This window comes from Anabrus simplex, chromosome 7 (assembly GCF_040414725.1).
Source record: "Anabrus simplex isolate iqAnaSimp1 chromosome 7, ASM4041472v1, whole genome shotgun sequence".
Lineage (NCBI taxonomy): Eukaryota > Metazoa > Arthropoda > Insecta > Orthoptera > Tettigoniidae > Anabrus > Anabrus simplex.
In genome coordinates, this window is record NC_090271.1 from 58,870,912 (window position 1) to 58,890,000 (window position 19,089).

Below are 19,089 nucleotides of genomic sequence, written 5' to 3' on the forward strand. Positions count from 1 at the left end.
TAACATCCTGTTTACCATCCGGAGTACATTTCATTATCTTGGTTTTTGTTTTGTTAACCTTCATATTACATTTTAGTTTTAGTAGATCATTCAGTTTCAGCTATGAGGGCAATATCATCCGCGAAACGTATTGTTTGGTATAGTTGGCCATTTATTTTTATTCCATGGGTGGAGGTGGCTGAAAACTCTTTCATTGCTTCTTCTAAATACACATTGAATAATAGGGGCGACAGACCATATCCTTGCCTTACTCCTTTTCTTATTTTCGCGTTGATTTGCTCCTTTCCTATAAGCGCTGTCTGGTTCTTGTACAGCTGATAGATGGTTTTCCGATCTCTGTAGTCCACTTTCAGACTTCTAAGGGCTTTAAACATAATATTCCAGTTAACATTATCAAACGCTTTCTCTATATCAATGAAAGCAATTAGGATGTTCTTATTGATTCTTAGGGTTTGTTCAATAATTGTTCTAAGGCTCAGAATTGCTTCTCTTGTTCCTCTGTTTCTTCTAAACCCGAATTGATCTTCTGAGAGATTTTCTTCTATTCTTTTCTTCATGCGATGGTAAACAATTCTTCTAATAATTTTGGAGGCATGTGTTACCAGGCTTAACGTTCTATAATCTTGACATCTCTTTGCATGATTACTTATTGGGATAGGTATCAATATAGTTTTCTCAAAATCTTCCGGTATTTCTCCGCTAGTATAAATTTCATTTACTAGTTGATATAAGGAATATTTTGCTTTATCCCCTAGAGCTTGTAGTATTTCACCTGGGATTGAGTCTACTCCAGGAGCTTTCCTTTGTTTTAGCTCATTCAAAGCTTTATCAAATTCCTCTCTAAGTATACATGGTCCCAAATCATCTTGTTCTATCTCACTTTCATTTTCTATTACATCGTCATCTATTTGTCCTTCATACAGGCTTTCTACATATTCTTTCCAAATTATAGCTATCTTATCCTGCTCTATTATCACATCTCCATTGCTTCCTTTTATTGTACTCAAGGGCTTTATCTTTCTTTGGAACTGCCTCCGGACTTCTGTAAAAGCTTTTTCGGTGTTACCTTTGGTTATATTTTCATCTATCTGTTTACATTGTGCTTCGATCCACTCTTCCTTTGCTTTTTTAGTTTCTCGATGGATTTTATTTCTTATTTTCTTGTATTCTTCATGATTTCCTTTCCCTTTGGCCATCTGGCGCATGTTCATTAGTTCCAAAATGTAGGGTGTAACCCATGGCTTATAGATATTCCTCTCTTCTTTTGAGAAACTATCTTCTACTGCATCTATTATTTGTTTCTTGATTTCTTCCCATTTTTCTTGAGCACTGCTTCCAGCCAGTACTTCAGTATTAATTTTGTTATTAGTTTCTTCTTTGAACATTTTGATAGCCTCGCTGTCTTTCTTTAACTTACTCAAATTCCATTTTGGGGGGTGTCTTTCTATTCTTCTTTTCTTAAGTTTCAGTTGGCCTGTCATTACTACGGGGTTATGATCGGAGTTAATATTAGCCCCAGGATAGCTTTTACTTGATTTCGATACCGTTCTCTAACTATTATATAGTCTATTTGATATCTACTACCATTTCCAGGCATTGTCCGTGTATATCTTCTCCTTTTTGGCTGTTCGAAGAGAGTATTTGTAATTACAAGGGAGTGACTCCGACAAAATTCTATGAGCTTTTCTCCCCTTTTGTTTCCGGAACCAAGACCATAATCGCCCACCGTATTATCTTCTCTGCCCGTTCGAACAACTGCGTTCATATCTCCGAGGATGATAAGATTTTCTTCATCCTGGACCTTTAGTAACACTTCTTCCAGTTGTTCGTACACTTCCTCCACTTCGTCATCTGTATAAGCAGAGGTGGGCATGTACACCTGGATTAGAGCTGTATCTCTAGGTTCTGTCTTTAATTTTATGAGCAGTATTCTTTCATTATATGCCCAAATACCTGACACTCGCTGTCCTAACTGCTTTGTCAGTATAAATCCGACACCACCTTTTCCATTTGAACAGCCCAAGTACAAAACTCTGAAATCTGCGCTCCATAGATCTCCGCTATCTGGCCATCTTACCTCACTCATTCCCAAAACATCCATTCCTAGTCGCTTCATTTCGTTCTTCACATTCTCCAGTTTACCACACTTTTTCTAGGATCTCACGTTCCATGTACCTACTTTGTAGGAGTTGCTCTTTGCCTTCTTCTGTATCCCCCTCCGGAGATCCGAATAGGGGGCTATTCCGGAATATTTTGCGTTCAAAGACATCATCATGCTTTCTATTCTTCGGATATCACAAGGATCTTTAATGTGTTGGTTTCCCGTTGCCTTCCACATCCTATGCCGTTGACCTACAATTAGGTTCATCCGCCTTAAGAAGTAATTTCTTACTCCAAGGACATCAGGGTGCCCTGCCCTCTTTCCGCTCATCCGCCCTCGAAGAGGCCGTTGGCACTTGGAAGAGGTGAACCACTTATACCGGTGGTTACTCGGTGTCATACTCTATTAATCCCGAGTATTGGGCTGCCACTTCCGCCATCTATACCGTATCGAAGTCCATCTTCTCCGCCATAGATGTCGTTGAGGTCTTCACTCGTAACCCTGAGCTGGGACCCTTACCAGATAATACACACCGAGTCAGTGTGCTCTGGGACTCACATTGGCAAGGGCGCCACTCCCTGGGTAGGGCTGCCTCCGAGGAGGGTCCCTACCTGTTACCATTTGCAAATTATCTCAGACACGTAACATATTACGGACTTGAAAATTCGTCTTTATAGTCTCCTGTAAAATGTAAAGAAATACGTTTTTTCGGAAAATCAACTTTGGGGGGCGGGAGGAGGGGAGGTGAAAGAATTGAAAAATTAGTTGAATTCTTTGTAATGAGGATACGTACATGTCAAAAACTAAAGATGTGGAGCACGTGAAAAATTGTATTTGGAATCTCCTTAGAAAATAAAGAAACATATTTTCTTTTGTTTTCGGAAAATTCACTTAAGGGTAGTGGTGAAAGAATCGAAAAATTAGTTGAATTATTTGTATGAGAATACTTATATCTAAAAAACTACAGATGTTACAAACTTGAAAATGGGTATTTCGAATCTCCTTTGAACATAATGAAACACGCAGTTTTGGGGGGAAATCGTCTTAGTGGGAGTGGGCGGATGAAAACGGAGTTGAATTCTTTTTATGAGGATACATATATTTCAAAAACTGAAGATGGTACATTCGTGATAATTGGTAATTGGAAGCTCCTTTATAAATAAAGAAACGCGTATTTTTTGTTTTCGTAAAACTCACTTAAGGGGGAGAGTGAAAGGGGGGGGGGGGAAGTATTGAATTACTTTTATGAAGAAACTTATATCTCAAAAACTGAATGTTACAGATGTGAAAATTGGTATTTGGGATCACCTTTAAAAATAAATAAACACGTATTTTTGGAGGGAGAGGAATCAACTTAGCGGTCGGGAGTGAGGTGAAGAAAGAGTGGAATTATTTTTATGATGATACTTATATCCCAAAAGCTAAAGATGTTACAGGCATGAACATTTGTGTTAGGAATCTTTTTTCAAAGTAAAGAAACACGTACTATTTTGTTTTCGGAAAATCGACTTAAAGCGGGGGAGGGTTTGAAATAAGTAAAGCAGGAGTTGAATTATGTTTATGAAGATACTTATCTTAAAACTGAAGCTATTGCTGACGTTAAAGTGTATATTTTGAATTTCCTTTAAATATCAAGAAACACATATTTTTTGTTTTCGAAAAGTCCACTTAAGGGGAGAGAGGGGTGGAAAGAAGTGAAAAAGAAGTTTAATTATTTTTATGAAGATACATAGATCTTAAGAACTGAAGGTATTACAGATGTACAGGAATGTAAACTTGTATTTGGAATCTCCTTTAAAAATAACGAAACGCGTATATAAGTTTGTTTTCGAAAATCCACATAAGGGGCCGAAAAGAATTGAAAAAAGCGGGTGAAATTTTAAAATGAGTACCGGGATATCTAGAGTATATGTCAAAAACTTAACATGTTACAGAAAAGAAACTTTGTATTTGGAAAGTCCTTTAAAAGTACAGGAACATGTACCTTTTTGTTTTCTGAAATGACACTTAACAGGGTGAAAAGAAGTGGAAAAAGAGTGGTGTGTTTCTTTATGGGGATATATCTCAAACAGTGAAGATGTTACAGACGTGAAAATTGGTCTTTGGAATCTCCATTAAAAAGAAAGAAACATGTATTTTTTGCATTTGGAAAATCCACTTAGATGGGTGGGGGGGAGGGGGTTGGGAAGGGCTGATAAAGGGGTTGAATTCTTTTTATGGGGATAATTGTATCTCAAAAGCTCAAGACGTTACAGATGTTGAAGTAGGTATTTTGAAATACTTTTATAATAAAGAAACAACTGTTTACTTTTATTTTCGACTTGATAGAAGACTGTTTCTCACATGTACAGTTCTATGTTGCATGGTCGTCTTACCCCGAAAAGGTAACACCACAAACTTGGTTTACATACTGTTTCTGGGGTTAATGAAACTCAGTTCTTCGGTTAGCTTTTATACTTTAGCGATTTCTCAGACGAAATGAAATGGCGTATGGCTTTCAGTGCCGGGAGTGTCCGAGGACAATTTTTCAGATAATGTCTTAGTACAATTCCGAGATACGATTACTTTTATCAAATTACGAAATCCACGCAAGCGAAGCCGCGGATAACTGCTAGTATAATTATAATATCTGATAGACGGCTGTTAGGATAGACGGGATCTAACGTCCAACATGCATGGTGAAATGCATTGAGGTTAGGTTACTGGTAAATGATTGTAACTGCAGGTTTATGAATTACATTTAATTAATCCGTGTGAAATAAGGAAACATAGAGAGTTTCACTGTGAGGATGGACAGCTTCTAGCTCTACCACTGAAGGTTCCACTAGTTAACCCCAGTGCTGTTTATTCACTTTTAACAAATTGCTCAGCGTATTTGAGTAGTTCAAACACATATCGAAAAGGTCCTGAAGAGAAGGGAAGCAGAAGAAGAAGAAGAGAAAGAGAAAATGGACATTTCCAGGCAGCAATCGAGGATAGTGAAGCAGAATATAATTTACACAATAATAGAATAACATTTTGTAATTTCACTGACCTGGAAGACAAGTTAAGTAATTTTAACCTAGGTGAATCTTGGGATATACTTCACAAAGGTGTAAATATAGTAATAGTTACAATTATGTTGAACCCTGAACCTGAAATAATAAGTTCTATAGTTATCAATAAAACTTTGGAACTAAGTGTGTACTATAAGACATCAAATTAGACATTATTGGTAACATCATTTCCCACAGTCTGTGAAGGACCTGGATGAAATTTCGGTACTTCTTGAAAAAGTTGACACGTAAAGTTCTGAGGTTCACAGTGCCAACAGGAACAGCATGATAAAAATTTTCTGAAGTACGTAAGGGACAAATTTCCTGGCAGTGATAGTGATAAGTTCGTTGCGCTTTTGGTAGATGAAATTCATGTTAGACCGTTCATGGTCTATAAAGGTGGTAATGTTGTTGGCATTCAATGATGAGCAGTTCGCAACAGGTGCTTACTGTTCTACAATTTCTTCAAGTTTGTTGTCTTAAGGAAGTGGCTCATATATTGCCTGTAAAATCGATTGTTGGAGAATATTTGCGTGGTGTATTAAGAAACGTCATTGTAGGATGAGAGGAAACAGGGTTTTAAGTTGTTTATGTTGTTAGTGATAACAGTTATATCAAGAGAAAATGCATGCAATTATTTTCACCTGGAAATGAATTGAAATGTGTTTATTCTCATCCTGCTGATGAGAGCAAACCACCTTTCCTTGTGTTTGATAGTGTTCACTTACTGAAATGTATTCACAATAATTGGATAAATCGAAAGGATGAGAATATGTGTATGAACCTTCCTGATTTTGAAGATGACAGTGCAGTGTGGTGTGCTTCTTTTCTTACAATTAAGAAATTATATGATCTTGAGCCTGAAAAGTTCAAAAATTTGGCTATGGTCTGTCTCCCAAAACATTATGTCTTTCATCAATGGAAAGGCAGAATGTAAAATTAGCTCTACAAGTTTTCAATGACAATGTTATAGAAGGGATGAAAATGTTCGGTGAAAAGTGTAAGCTACCATATAATAAAGAAACAACCTCATATCACTATCACTATTGGCCATATCCAATCGCTTTTACGATGTGGCCTCTTTAAGTCCGAAGCAAGGTAGGTTTTCATGAGGTCTCTCCATCTGGGACGGTCTTGAGCGATGTTCTTCCAGTTGATCCCAGTAATCTTCCGGATGTCTTTATCCCATCTGTCCGGTGGTCTTCCCTTAGGTCTCAGATGATCTTTCGGACACCACTCAAGCACAAGCTTTGTCCACCCACCATCAGTTCTCCGAGAAACATGGCCTGCCCACTGCCATTTTAGGGTAAACACCCTTTCTAAAATGTCACTTACCTTTGTGACTGACCTGATGTAATCTGCTCTCTTCCTATTTTTTTGTGAAGCCTAGTATAAACCGTTCCATAGCTCTTTGGGTGGTTCTGAGTTTTTGCTTAACAAACTCGCTTAATGTCCAGGTTTCACAATCGTAAGTTAACAATGTCAAAAGATCAGGTAAATGGGTAAGGCTCAACAGTCTCTTTAAATTCAGAGGAAGGGCTTCAATTTGAAAAGAAAGTCCTACAATGGCTAGTAAAGTGGACAGATCTAGGTTGAAAGCGTTAATTTTCATCTCAAATAATGGCTGTTTTGATAGTGACAACCGAAGGATTGTTGATGTTGATAGAATATTGTTTGTGAAAACTTAATTTTTCATCGTGTCATATTAGGAAAATTTCAAACAGACATATTATAGGACAGGTTTTTCTATATATAGGCAGCTTGCAGGAGGGAAGTTCAATATTCCTTTGAGGCAGTTTTTTGAAGTTGAACAGAAGTTAAGGTTGCTGTCATAACTGACTCTAAAGATGAGATCAAATGCATTTGGGGAGATTGAAGCAGATTAGTTCTCTGAACTGCCTCCTGAATCCCCTGCCTTTTTTGATGTCGATAATTCATTGTATAAGAGCATAGAGGTACATGCGAGTTTACGGGACATTGAAAACTGTAACAATGACGTGCCAATTTCAGTCTGTTTAGTAGGATATTGTTGCTATAGCGCAGTGCCTCTGAGGGTGCATGCGCCTGGTGCATGCATTTTGCAAAAGACGACTTCGCTTGGTTGACCAGAGTGTAGATCCCCACTCCTCGATTTGGAGCAATAGCGCTGTCTCTCTCTTTCCCCACGCCTGTCTTGCTCACTCCCCCTGTCTGCCTCTTTTTCACTTGCTCCGTAGCGCTCCAAATCCGAGCCGAGTTGAGCCGTGCTTAGCCGAGTAGCCCAGATACGAAGCGTTGGTCCGAGCCGAGCCGAGCTGAGCGGGACCGATGCACTGTGCACAGGAACTCTGCGCCGCTGTTTGCACGCGTGAGATTTTGGGCGTTTGAGAGGTCCTGCTATAGCGTCTCAAAATATCTGGAATGTGAACACTGAAAAGGAATAATCTAATTAGAAATAAGAGTAGTTGTATGCTTTTATTCCTTGAAATGTTTATCACTGTAATTATGCATAATTATCCAGTGGTAACAAAATTATGTACAGATCTTGAAACTGAGTTTATTTTAGTAAATAATCACGGGGAGTTTGCACATGAGAGTACAATGAAAGTTATTCAAGATAAAGAACTTTTGTGGGAGCCAGATATGTGTAATAACATACATACATCAGAAAGTGTTTGTAGAAAACTGGTATGGACTCAAGGAACATTATTTTGAATAATTATTGTAAGAAAAAAGCCCCATATCAAAGAATTTGTTGACGAGGAAGAAACGTGTTACTTGTAAGCAGAATTGGATTTCATCAAATCTACACTTATGTAAATAAGGGTTTTGTTGCTTTCAATTCTTTTCTTGTGGGTGGGAAACAGAGATTCGAACCACATTCGCCCAGGTGAAAATTTAGCAGTTAAACCACTACGCAAATCAGACCCTCTTCACTTCACAAAACCATGGATTTGCGCCAACGAGTTGGACTACAACATAACTGAAGGGCGTATGTCAATAATAATAATAATAATAATAATAATAATAATAATAATAATAATAATAATAATAATAATAATTGTTACCGTGTTTTTGTGGTAGTTATGCGTGAAAGAAGGTGCGGGTGTGAACGGGTCTCAAGCTACGAAATTATAGTGCATGTAAAATTAACAAGGTTATATTTTCTTTTCCAAATAAAGAAATAACAATCATGGCAGGTACAGAGTAGCAAGGCAATAAAAATACAATTACAATATTTACAGGATTTGGGCTTCGAGCCCCAGCCTCACACTTCTTGAGCAATTAGCCCAGTTTTACCCCAAACACAAGTTTCAACAGAGGGGCAGAAAACCCCATTCATGCCTAGGAGCACTTGCTCCAAAATACACAGTAAGGCCTCCTTGAGGCACGCAGAAAACAAAATTTTCGGGAAAAGAGCAACTTGCTCTCAAAATTCACGCCTGTCAAAGGCCACACCTAATTCCACCTTCAAGCTGTCCTCCAAGGACATATACACAGGGGGTAAAATACCCAACCTACTGAGGTCTATTAAATGAGAAGAAGGTTAATTACATGACCTCTAAAATAACAATTTGAGAGGAGGCGATCTGCACTCCTAATGCATTTGTTTTAAAACCTAATCTGGCTCTAGGCCACTAAAGCAAGGGCTAATCCCATACTACAGAGGTGACTTTAGAAAAGAACAATTTGCTTTACGTTAACGAAGAATAGGTTGAGAAAAATAAGTTCACCTCAAAACAATATGATTGGGAGCTCGAGAGGGTTAAGCACTCTCTATCCCGATATGCAGTTTAAAGATAGAATAGATACATTTTAAGGAAGGTTACATTATGGAAAAACTTCGGACCCGCCCCGAGAGTTAAACTGCTGAGCTAGCAAAGAAAGAAGTTATTAATCGGCCATTACCTTATTGTTGACCGCTGCCGAAGAAAGAGGCGCTTCCCGCCCCCTGCTATGTACTTTACACACTGAAAGATGGAACAGAAGTGGCGCAGAGACCCAAAAATCAGCAGTTTATATACTCTCGCGGAAAGTTCGAGGCATTTTAGGGAAGAAAACACCCGCCCACAATCACTTTATTGGTTAGGGATAAGCAGCATATTCAAGTTGGGGGAAAATACATCAGATTGGTCAGAAATTAATTAAAGAAATTCGGGATTGGCTAAATACAAAACAAGGGGAAAGAGAGGAGTATACGGCCAACTTAAACAATAACAGAAAGAAATTTAACAAGAAACAAACTTCTGAAATAAAAATTTCTCCAAAAAACAGTTCTTTCACATCGCACTAGGGTGCACCATTGTAGTTTTTCAGTAGTGTCCTCTAGAAGAGAAAGTTCACATTTCTTACTACCGGTAAAACAAAAATACATCAAAAGTGGCACAGTTCAAAAACTCCAAACTTTCCACGTAGTGACATCTTCTGAGAAAGTAGAAAATTAATACCGTAGATAAAGTTCAGACTTCCTCCAGCAGAGGAGTTTCAACTGGCGCACATTTTAAATTAGCGGCGTGGAGGTGTACCGGCCGGTACAGACCTCCCCCCCCACCAAAAGTTCCTCCAAGGGGTAACACAGAAGAACATAAACTTTTGTTTGAAAATAAGGTCCAAGTTTTGATGTTGATATGGAGATTAATTGCAGAAGTATCTATAAGATTTTCTTAATTTGGTTTGATTCAGTTTCAAAATTTTTGTTGTAACAGGTGAAGTAAAGTCTTTATGTTTGTAGAAGTTGAATTCAGAAGGAAAACTTTAGTTTTTAAAGTTGAGGAAAATTTTCAAAGTCCACCAAATATTACTGTTGAATTCCCAAGAAAAGGTAGTAAAGTTGAACTGGAATGTCCATATAGCTGGATATGTACTTCAAACGTTGATGATTTTAACGGGCAGACCAGCCGCCACTGCTTGCGTTCAGAGGAGGCCGCCCGGGCCCCTCAAGTACCCTGAGATACCGCTCGCCCGCACTATGAGGGGAGCAGAGGTGTAGAAGCACGCCGCGCCCGCGGTGAACATATACAGGCTGCGGGCCAGTAGCAGGTCGTGCGCCGCACATCAGCCTTGGCCGGGAGGATAGCTCCGGCTCGCCGTGCACATGTCGTCCTCGCTGGGGTCGAGGGGGCCCTTCCTCTATCCCAGACGCGGCGCAGTGCCGCGCGGCTGCGGGGGCACTGAAACATTAAAGTTAGGCGGCAGAATTTGTTGGACCATCATCTTTTTTGAGGGCACAGGCTTGTGGAGAGGTTGAGGGGCCAGCGGCGTGCAGATATCCATGGCATTAATTAAGCCACTGTGTAGAGTGGAGCAGGAGACGGGAGCGTGGTAATGGCCGTGGCAAGGACAGGATGGCAGTTTAACGGTTCGGGGCAGGTTTCACAAAAATGCTTACATATAAAACAAAATACTATAGAAGGGGCAGAAAGCCTTAAAAGTGAAACTCAAAAATATATATATATATATATATATAACCTTCATATTCCTTTCAAGATAATATGAGGCGAGTTAGCACAGAAATTATACAGGTTTCACCTGCGACAAGTGAACCCTAAATATCCTCTCGGTGGCTGGATTGCTTAATAACAACGTAACCGGCGTAAGGAAATCGAGAATGACACACGGCCCATGGAATCTGGGGGCAAGCTTGCCCGCGGGAACAAAATTCTTGACCATTACTTGGTCACCTACCTTCAAAGGGGTGGGTCTCCGTCCACGATCATACATTTCCCTAACCTTTTCATGAGACACTGTAAGATTGGCTTTAGCCTTCTTCCAAAGATCTTTAATGTTGTCCGGATCTATTGTCTCAGGTAGAATGTCACTCAGGGACCAGAGGTTAGAGAGCGGCGTGTTGGGAACAAACTTGAACATCAAAGAGGCTGGAGTAAATTTATGTGATTCATGAACCGCCGAATTCAAAGCAAAAGCTAACCAATGCAGGGACGTGTCCCACCTGGAATGATCTTCATGATGATAGGCAATAAGCGCGGACCTGAGATTACGGTTAACCCGTTCAGCCAGAGATGGTTGAGGGTAATAAGCAGAAGTAGTTACATGAGAGATGGACAGGTCAAAGCAGAATTTACGAAATAGATTAGATGTAAAAGCCTTAGCATTATCAGATACAATATATTGACACGGACCAAAAGAAGCAAAGATAGAATTTAGACAAGTAATGGTGGACTGAGCGGTAGCCAGCTTAGTCGGAAATAACCAGGAAAATCTTGTAAAACCATCTACACATACAAAGATGAACTTGTTGGCATTTCCCTTTGACTGGGGGAAGGGTCCTACATAATCAATATACAGGCGTTCCATGGGGCGCGACGCTTGATGCGAAGGCAGAAGGCCTACCTTTGTGGACATGGTTGGTTTACTGAGCAAACAAGATTTACAAGCTTTTACTAGTTCACGGATTTCACCGTCCATACCCTTCCAGATGAACCTTTCACGAATCTTTTCACGAGTTTTAAAGATACCAAGATGCCCTCCTAATGGGGTCTCTTGATAATACTTGAAGATCATAGGTACAAGAACAGCTGGAACGACAACTTTCATCATCTTATCATGCCTCGATGGGCAACATAAAACACCATTCCTCAGAACATAAGGGACAACATGTTCCCCAGAAGAAAGGGTTTCCATTATCGGAGCCAGCCTCGGATCTTCACGTTGGTATTTCTCGATATCCCTAAAGAGCATGGGAGCAACTGTTAAGATGGCATTAACATCAGATAGCATGGACTCGGGAGGAGATGAACTATCGACCGGTTCATGGTTCTCAACGTCGTTGGAAAACATACGGCTGAGTCCATCAGCAACAACATTTTCGGTACCTCTGATATGCCGGACATCGAATTGGAAGGCAGAAATTCGGATGGCCCAACGGGCTATACGACCAGTACGACGCGGCCTACCTAAGTCCCAGCTTAAGGCTTGATTATCTGTCTCCAGGTCGAATTTGACATGTTCCAGATAGAGACGGAACTTCTCTAAGGCAAATAAGACTGCCAACCCTTCGAGCTCATAGATGGAATACTTGGCTTCTTGAGCCGACAAGGTCCTAGATGCATAGGCGATGGGTCGCCTCCCTAGTTCAGTCTCTTGAAGAAGGACTGCTGCTACTGCTGACGACGACGCGTCGGTTTGGACGATGAATTTCTTCGAGAAATCAGGCATAGCAAGTACAGGGGCATTACAAAGAGCTAATTTAAGATCTTCAAAAGCGGCTTGTTGAGAAGGTCCCCACTCGAATTTGATGCCTTTCCTACGAAGAAGGTTCAAGGGCGCCGCTCTATTAGCGAAGTTAGGAATGAACTTCCTGAAGAAATTCACCATGCCAATGAACCTGGCGATACCTTTGATGTCCTTGGGAGGTTTAAAATCACGGATGGCCTGTGTTCTGGAATGATCGACGGCAACACCATCAGGTGACACAATATGCCCTAGGAATGACATAGAGGGCTTAGCAAAGGCCACCTTGGACAACTTGACAGTTAACCCAGCCTTACGAAGGCGATTGAGAACTTCTCGCAGATGATCTAGATGTTCTTCATAGGTCTCCGAAAATACGACGACATCATCCAAGTAGCGATACAAGTACTCAAATTTGATGTCGGAGAAGACCCTATCTAACAGCCTAGTGAGTACAGCTGCTCCCGTGGGGAGCCCGAAAGGCACGCGGTTGTATTCGTATAAGTTCCAGTCCGTGGCAAACGCTGTAAGATGTTTAGACTCTTCGGCAAGGGGAATTTGATTATAGGCCTGATTCAAGTCCAAGATAGTAAAGAACTTGGCCTTACGAAACCATGAAAAACAAGAATGAAGGTCAGGAAGGGGCACGGATTGCAACACCACCTTCCGATTGAGAGCCCTATAATCAATGACAGGCCTGAAGCCTCCTTGGGGTTTCGGGACTAGAAAAATAGGCGAAGAATACGCCGACTTAGAAGGCCTAATAATACCATCCTTCAACATTTGATCGATGATTTCTTTCAATGCCTTCATTTTAGGTGGAGATAGCCTATATGGTGGAAAACGGACAGGAATCGAATCCGTGACCTCAATTTTGTATTCAATAAGGTCAGTAACACCAAGAGTATCAGAGAACACCTCTGGAAATGACTGACATAATTTACGAATACTATCAGCCTGCTCCTCAGGTAGATGTCTAAGGTCTAACAACATCTCATCCTGGGTAGGCGAAATAGATGAACATGATACAGAATTACACTTTAACAAGGGAATTTTACAATTGGACGCAAATTTGAATGTGCACGACCTACTCTGGAGATCGAGCACAAGACCAGTGTAAGAAATGAAGTCAGCTCCCGATATAATGGGGCAAGACAAGTGCTTAGCCACAAACAATTTGATTTTCCATGTAAATTTAAAAATACGAATTTTGACATTTACAGAACCTAGGATTTCCAATGGAGATGAATTAGCCGAAACATATTGAACAGGGGATGAGACATAGTCAGGTAGTTTACAAACAGATTTCAATTTTGAATACCATTGGTCCGAAATAATTGAACAAACACTGCCTGAATCTAATAGAGCTGTTATAGGCTCGTTATTTAACTCAATCTTAAGAAAAGGAACAGGTGCGGGGGGATCCGCCGCAATCCTAAGACATTCTTTGGGGCATTCGAAAGATGAATTTGAAGATAGAACATTCCCTGAATTTTCGACCTGTTTACCAGGGGCTGAGCCTCGGGAAGAGGGATTAGTCGACTCAGCCGAAGCCACTAGTCATTTTTTATTATTGGCATTGGTGGAGTTTTCACCAGAACTTGAGCAGGAGGGGGTGCTATTTGAATTGGGGCAATTTTTGGCGATATGTGAGAAATCCCCACATTTAAAACAGCCTTGTGATGAACCGGCCCCATTCCTTGTCCCACTCGGCTTGATCAGTGGACACTTATTGCGCAGATGGTCGGGCGACCCGCAAGCGTAACATTTACGGGGTGTGACTGGTCGGCGAGGTGGAGGCCGAAGATTACTAAAAGAGGGAGGGGGTTCTTTCGCGACACGCAAGGAGTCGGCGTATCTAACTCCTTCCGCTGAGACGGCCAATGCTTCAAGTTCAGAGATGGTTTGCGGGCACGCCGCGAAACACAAATATGACCTATAGGATGGTGAAATTCCTTCCACAATAGCTTGTACAATCTGATCCTCCGGGAAGTGAAGAGCAAACACCCTAGTATAGAACTTAATATCTTGGATGAAATCTGCCAAGTTTTCATCCAAGCGCTGTACCCGATAATAGTACTTCTGAATAAGGGAGGACCTTGCCCTGGCCGGGATGAAGTTATCTAGCAAGTGGGCGTGGAAGTCTTCAATCGATGATTGCTCGGCAATGGCTCTAACTATTTTGTCTGAGAGAAAACATATTGCATAGGGATAGATAATTTGCAAAATTTGACATGGAGAAAGAGAAAACACAAGAGCATGATCCTGAAATTCAACTAAAAATCTTAAAAATGAAATTACGTCACTGGTGGTATTAACGGAAAACTTAGATATACCTCTGAGCAACATTGCCAATGGATGAGGCAAGCTGCTAAACCCTGGTGACATAGTAGGTAACGGTTTCAATGGCAAGGAAGTTAATTCAGAACGTATATTATTCAACGATGCACGGCGTTCAGACTCGTTGTCCAATGGGGCAGAGATAGTTTGAGCAGCAACGGTTATCCTATTGGCTTCTCCCTTAGGAGGCTCTTCCTCGCTACCTACATTCATCGTGGTGGGTTGATCAATTTTGGGAGGAACTTCCCCAGTTAACATTTGAGTGACCTTGCTAGATAATTCAGAAATACTTTCAAGCAACGTACTAGCTTCCTTCCTCTGAACGTCATTCAACTTCAGAGACAACAGATCGTTAACTCTATTTGAAAAATGAATTAGCCTGTCTTGCACACGCTTAATTTGATTAGGAGAAGGATCATTTTCGTCAAAAAAACTAACTACCGATGCTAGCCCAGTAGTATTCTCGGTGATCGTGGAAAGAGAGTCGTCAATTTCTTTCTCTCCCAAATTGGGGATGGAAATGGGCAAATCAAGGGACTCTCTAAGCTTGTTGGTGTCTATCGCAACCGTGCCTCCAGATTGCACATTTCTGATAGTTAACTCATAGATCAACTCCTCCTTGCGCAAATAGTTAAGATGGAGAACATCGCGAGGGCCGGGCATGATGACAGAACAATTTTGAAACAGGAAAGATCAAAAATTCCAGCAACTGAGAAAATTGTTAGGGTTTGAATCAAAGCAATGTTTGGCCGTCAAAAGGGGCTAAATTGAGACCCATTCAACCACGCTCTGCTACCACTTGTTACCGTGTTTTTGTGGTAGTTATGCGTGAAAGAAGGTGCGGGTGTGAACGGGTCTCAAGCTACGAAATTATAGTGCATGTAAAATTAACAAGGTTATATTTTCTTTTCCAAATAAAGAAATAACAATCATGGCAGGTACAGAGTAGCAAGGCCATAAAAATACAAGTACAATATTTACAGGATTTGGGCTTCGAGCCCCAGCCTCACACTTCTTGAGCAATTAGCCCAGTTTTACCCCAAACACAAGTTTCAACAGAGGGGCAGAAAACCCCATTCATGCCTAGGAGCACTTGCTCCAAAATACACAGTAAGGCCTCCTTGAGGCACGCAGAAAACAAAATTTTCGGGAAAAGAGCAACTTGCTCTCAAAATTCACGCCTGTCAAAGGCCACACCTAATTCCACCTTCAAGCTGTCCTCCAAGGACATATACGCAGGGGGTAAAATACCCAACCTACTGAGGTCTATTAAATGAGAAGAAGGTTAATTACATGACCTCTAAAATAACAATTTGAGAGGAGGCGATCTGCACTCCTAATGCATTTGTTTTAAAACCTAATCTGGCTCTAGGCCACTAAAGCAAGGGCTAATCCCATACTACAGAGGTGACTTTAGAAAAGAACAATTTGCTTTACGTTAACGAAGAATAGGTTGAGAAAAATAAGTTCACCTCAAAACAATATGATTGGGAGCTCGAGAGGGTTAAGCACTCTCTATCCCGATATGCAGTTTAAAGATAGAATAGATACATTTTAAGGAAGGTTACATTATGGAAAAACTTCGGACCCGCCCCGAGAGTTAAACTGCTGAGCTAGCAAAGAAAGAAGTTATTAATCGGCCATTACCTTATTGTTGACCGCTGCCGAAGAAAGAGGCGCTTCCCGCCCCCTGCTATGTACTTTACACACTGAAAGATGGAACAGAAGTGGCGCAGAGACCCAAAAATCAGCAGTTTATATACTCTCGCGGAAAGTTCGAGGCGTTTTAGGGAAGAAAACACCCGCCCACAATCACTTTATTGGTTAGGGATAAGCAGCATATTCAAGTTGGAGGAAAATACATCAGATTGGTCAGAAATTAATTAAAGAAATTCGGGATTGGCTAAATACAAAACAAGGGGAAAGAGAGGGGTATACAGCCAACTTAAACAATAACAGAAAGAAATTTAACAAGAAACAAACTTTTGAAATAAAAATTTCTCCAAAAAACAGTTCTTTCACATCGCACTAGGGTGCACCATTGTAGTTTTTCAGTAGTGTCCTCTAGAAGAGAAAGTTCACACTTCTTACTACCGGTAAAACAAAAATACATCAAAAGTGGCACAGTTCAAAAACTCCAAACTTTCCACGTAGTGACATCTTCTGAGAAAGTAGAAAATTAATACCGTAGATAAAGTTCAGACTTCCTCCAGCAGAGGAGTTTCAACTGGCGCACATTTTAAATTAGCGGCGTGGAGGTGTACCGCCCGGTACAATAATAATAATAATAATAATAATAATAATAATAATAATAATAATAATAATAATAATAATAATAATAATAACAATAATCTCATGGCCTCAGTTACCATGTGCAGACATTTTAATTGGACGCCATCTGGCTGTCTGCTCGTCAATTTTGACATTCCGTTTTACTCTAGGCCTAGTAGATGGCAGACAGAATAAACCGCAACTCCCTTTGAGCGGACGGTTAAGGGCGCGCAGCTGTGAGGTTGCATCCGGGAGATAGTGGGTTCGAACCCCACTGTCGGCAGTCCTGAAGATGTTTTTCAGCGGTCTCCCATTTTCACACTGGGCAAATGCTGGGGCTGTGCCTTAACTAAGGCTACAGACGCTTCCTTCCCACTCCTAGGCATTTCCTATCCCATCGTCGCCATAAGACCTATCTGTGTCGGTGCGACGTAAAAAGGAAGGGTGTATTCTGCCCGAAGGCAGGTGGTCCGAACCTCCTGAGCCGGAGTTTATATACGGTAGGTTTGCCAGTTCCTTTCCGCTCCTTCATACCCTTACCCACCCCAAAAACAGCGCGTGGCAACCCATCCACTTCTTGACCACGCCCAATGTTGCTTAACTTCGGAGATCTCACGGGATCTGGTGTGTCAACACGGTTACGGCCGTTGGCGGTGCGACGTAAAGCAAGTTGTAAAAATAGAGAGAGAGAGATTTAATTAATTTTCTCGGGTAAACTCCGAGTATCACCAGAGATCTTTTACACGCCGACATCGTACGACATGGAGTGTCGAACTGACTTTCTTCCGCCCTTCAAGAAATTCGACTACCTCTGCCGAGTTTGAACCCGCTATCTTGCGATTCGGAGGTCGACACGAACCCTGATCCACAGAGGCAGCTTGTACGTCGATAAACGTTCTGTTTCCTCTAAAACGCACAGGAGATGAGTCGCTTTGTATGTGCACACCGTTCGTCGGCAGTGACACTTGCACGTAACACAAAGCAAAATCTGACTTCATCACTTGCATGGAGATGAGAAAACGAGAGACGATTATCCTTTGAAGGAGGGAGACCTTGGAATTTGACAAATGGTTTTTTTCAGAGTTTCACAATCTCAAGATTCTGAACAAGTACGCTGGCGAACTACTCAATAAATCCGTCCCTGGCAAGGTCATTACTGACTGATGGCAAGTGTTAATAAGCGAGGTAAACGATTACACGATTTAACACGTTTATTCATATGATGACATCAACAGTTTGTACTTGCTTTGAAAATTAGTTTTACTTGAACATTAGTCCTCGACAGGTTTCCTGCTTTGTATGCTAGCTCAGCATTGTGTCTGTAAATTAGCATATTTACAGTTTTACCGTTTTGGGTTGACTTACGTTTCTGCTAGCCATATTGAATTTGATGTTACACCTAAGATGATATAGAGAAAGAAGTCCAGTTGCGCTAACTTAGCTATTTGAAAGAAGCCATAATAAAATGTAATACATAGTTTTTGAATACTAATAATTTAATTCGTCCGCCTCTGTGGTGTAGTGGTTAGCGTGATTAGCTGCCACCCCCGGAGGTCCGGGTTCGATTCCCGGCTCTGCCACGAAATTTGAAAAATGGTACGAGGGCTGGAACGGGGTCCACTCAGCCTCGGGAGGTCAACTGAGTAGAGGTGGGTTCTATTCCCACCTCAGCCATCCTGGAAGTGGTTTTCCGTGGTTTCCCACTTCTCCTCCAGGCAAATGCCGGGATGGTACCTAACTTAAGGCCACGGCCACTTCCTTCCCCCTTCCTTGTCTATCCCTTCCAATCTTCCCCATCCCCCGCAAGGCCCCTGTTCAGCATAGCAGGTGAGGCCGCCTGGGCGAGGTACTGGTCGTTCTCCCCAGTTGTATCCCCCGACCAAGAGTCTGAAGCTCCAGGACACTGCCCTTGGGGCGGTAGAGGTTGGATCCCTCGCTGTGTCCGAGAGAAAAACCGAACCTGGAGGGTAAACGGATGATGATGATGATGATGATAATTTAATTAATTAGTAACTTACTCTTATAACGTGAGAGATGACCATTTATTTCACCTGTGCATCACTCATTCAAATCCAGGTCTTCAACAGCTTAAATAGAATCAGAAGATGTAAAAACTGTATACTTATTTTTTTATAAATTACACTGAAATGTTTTCTTAATAGGTGTATTATT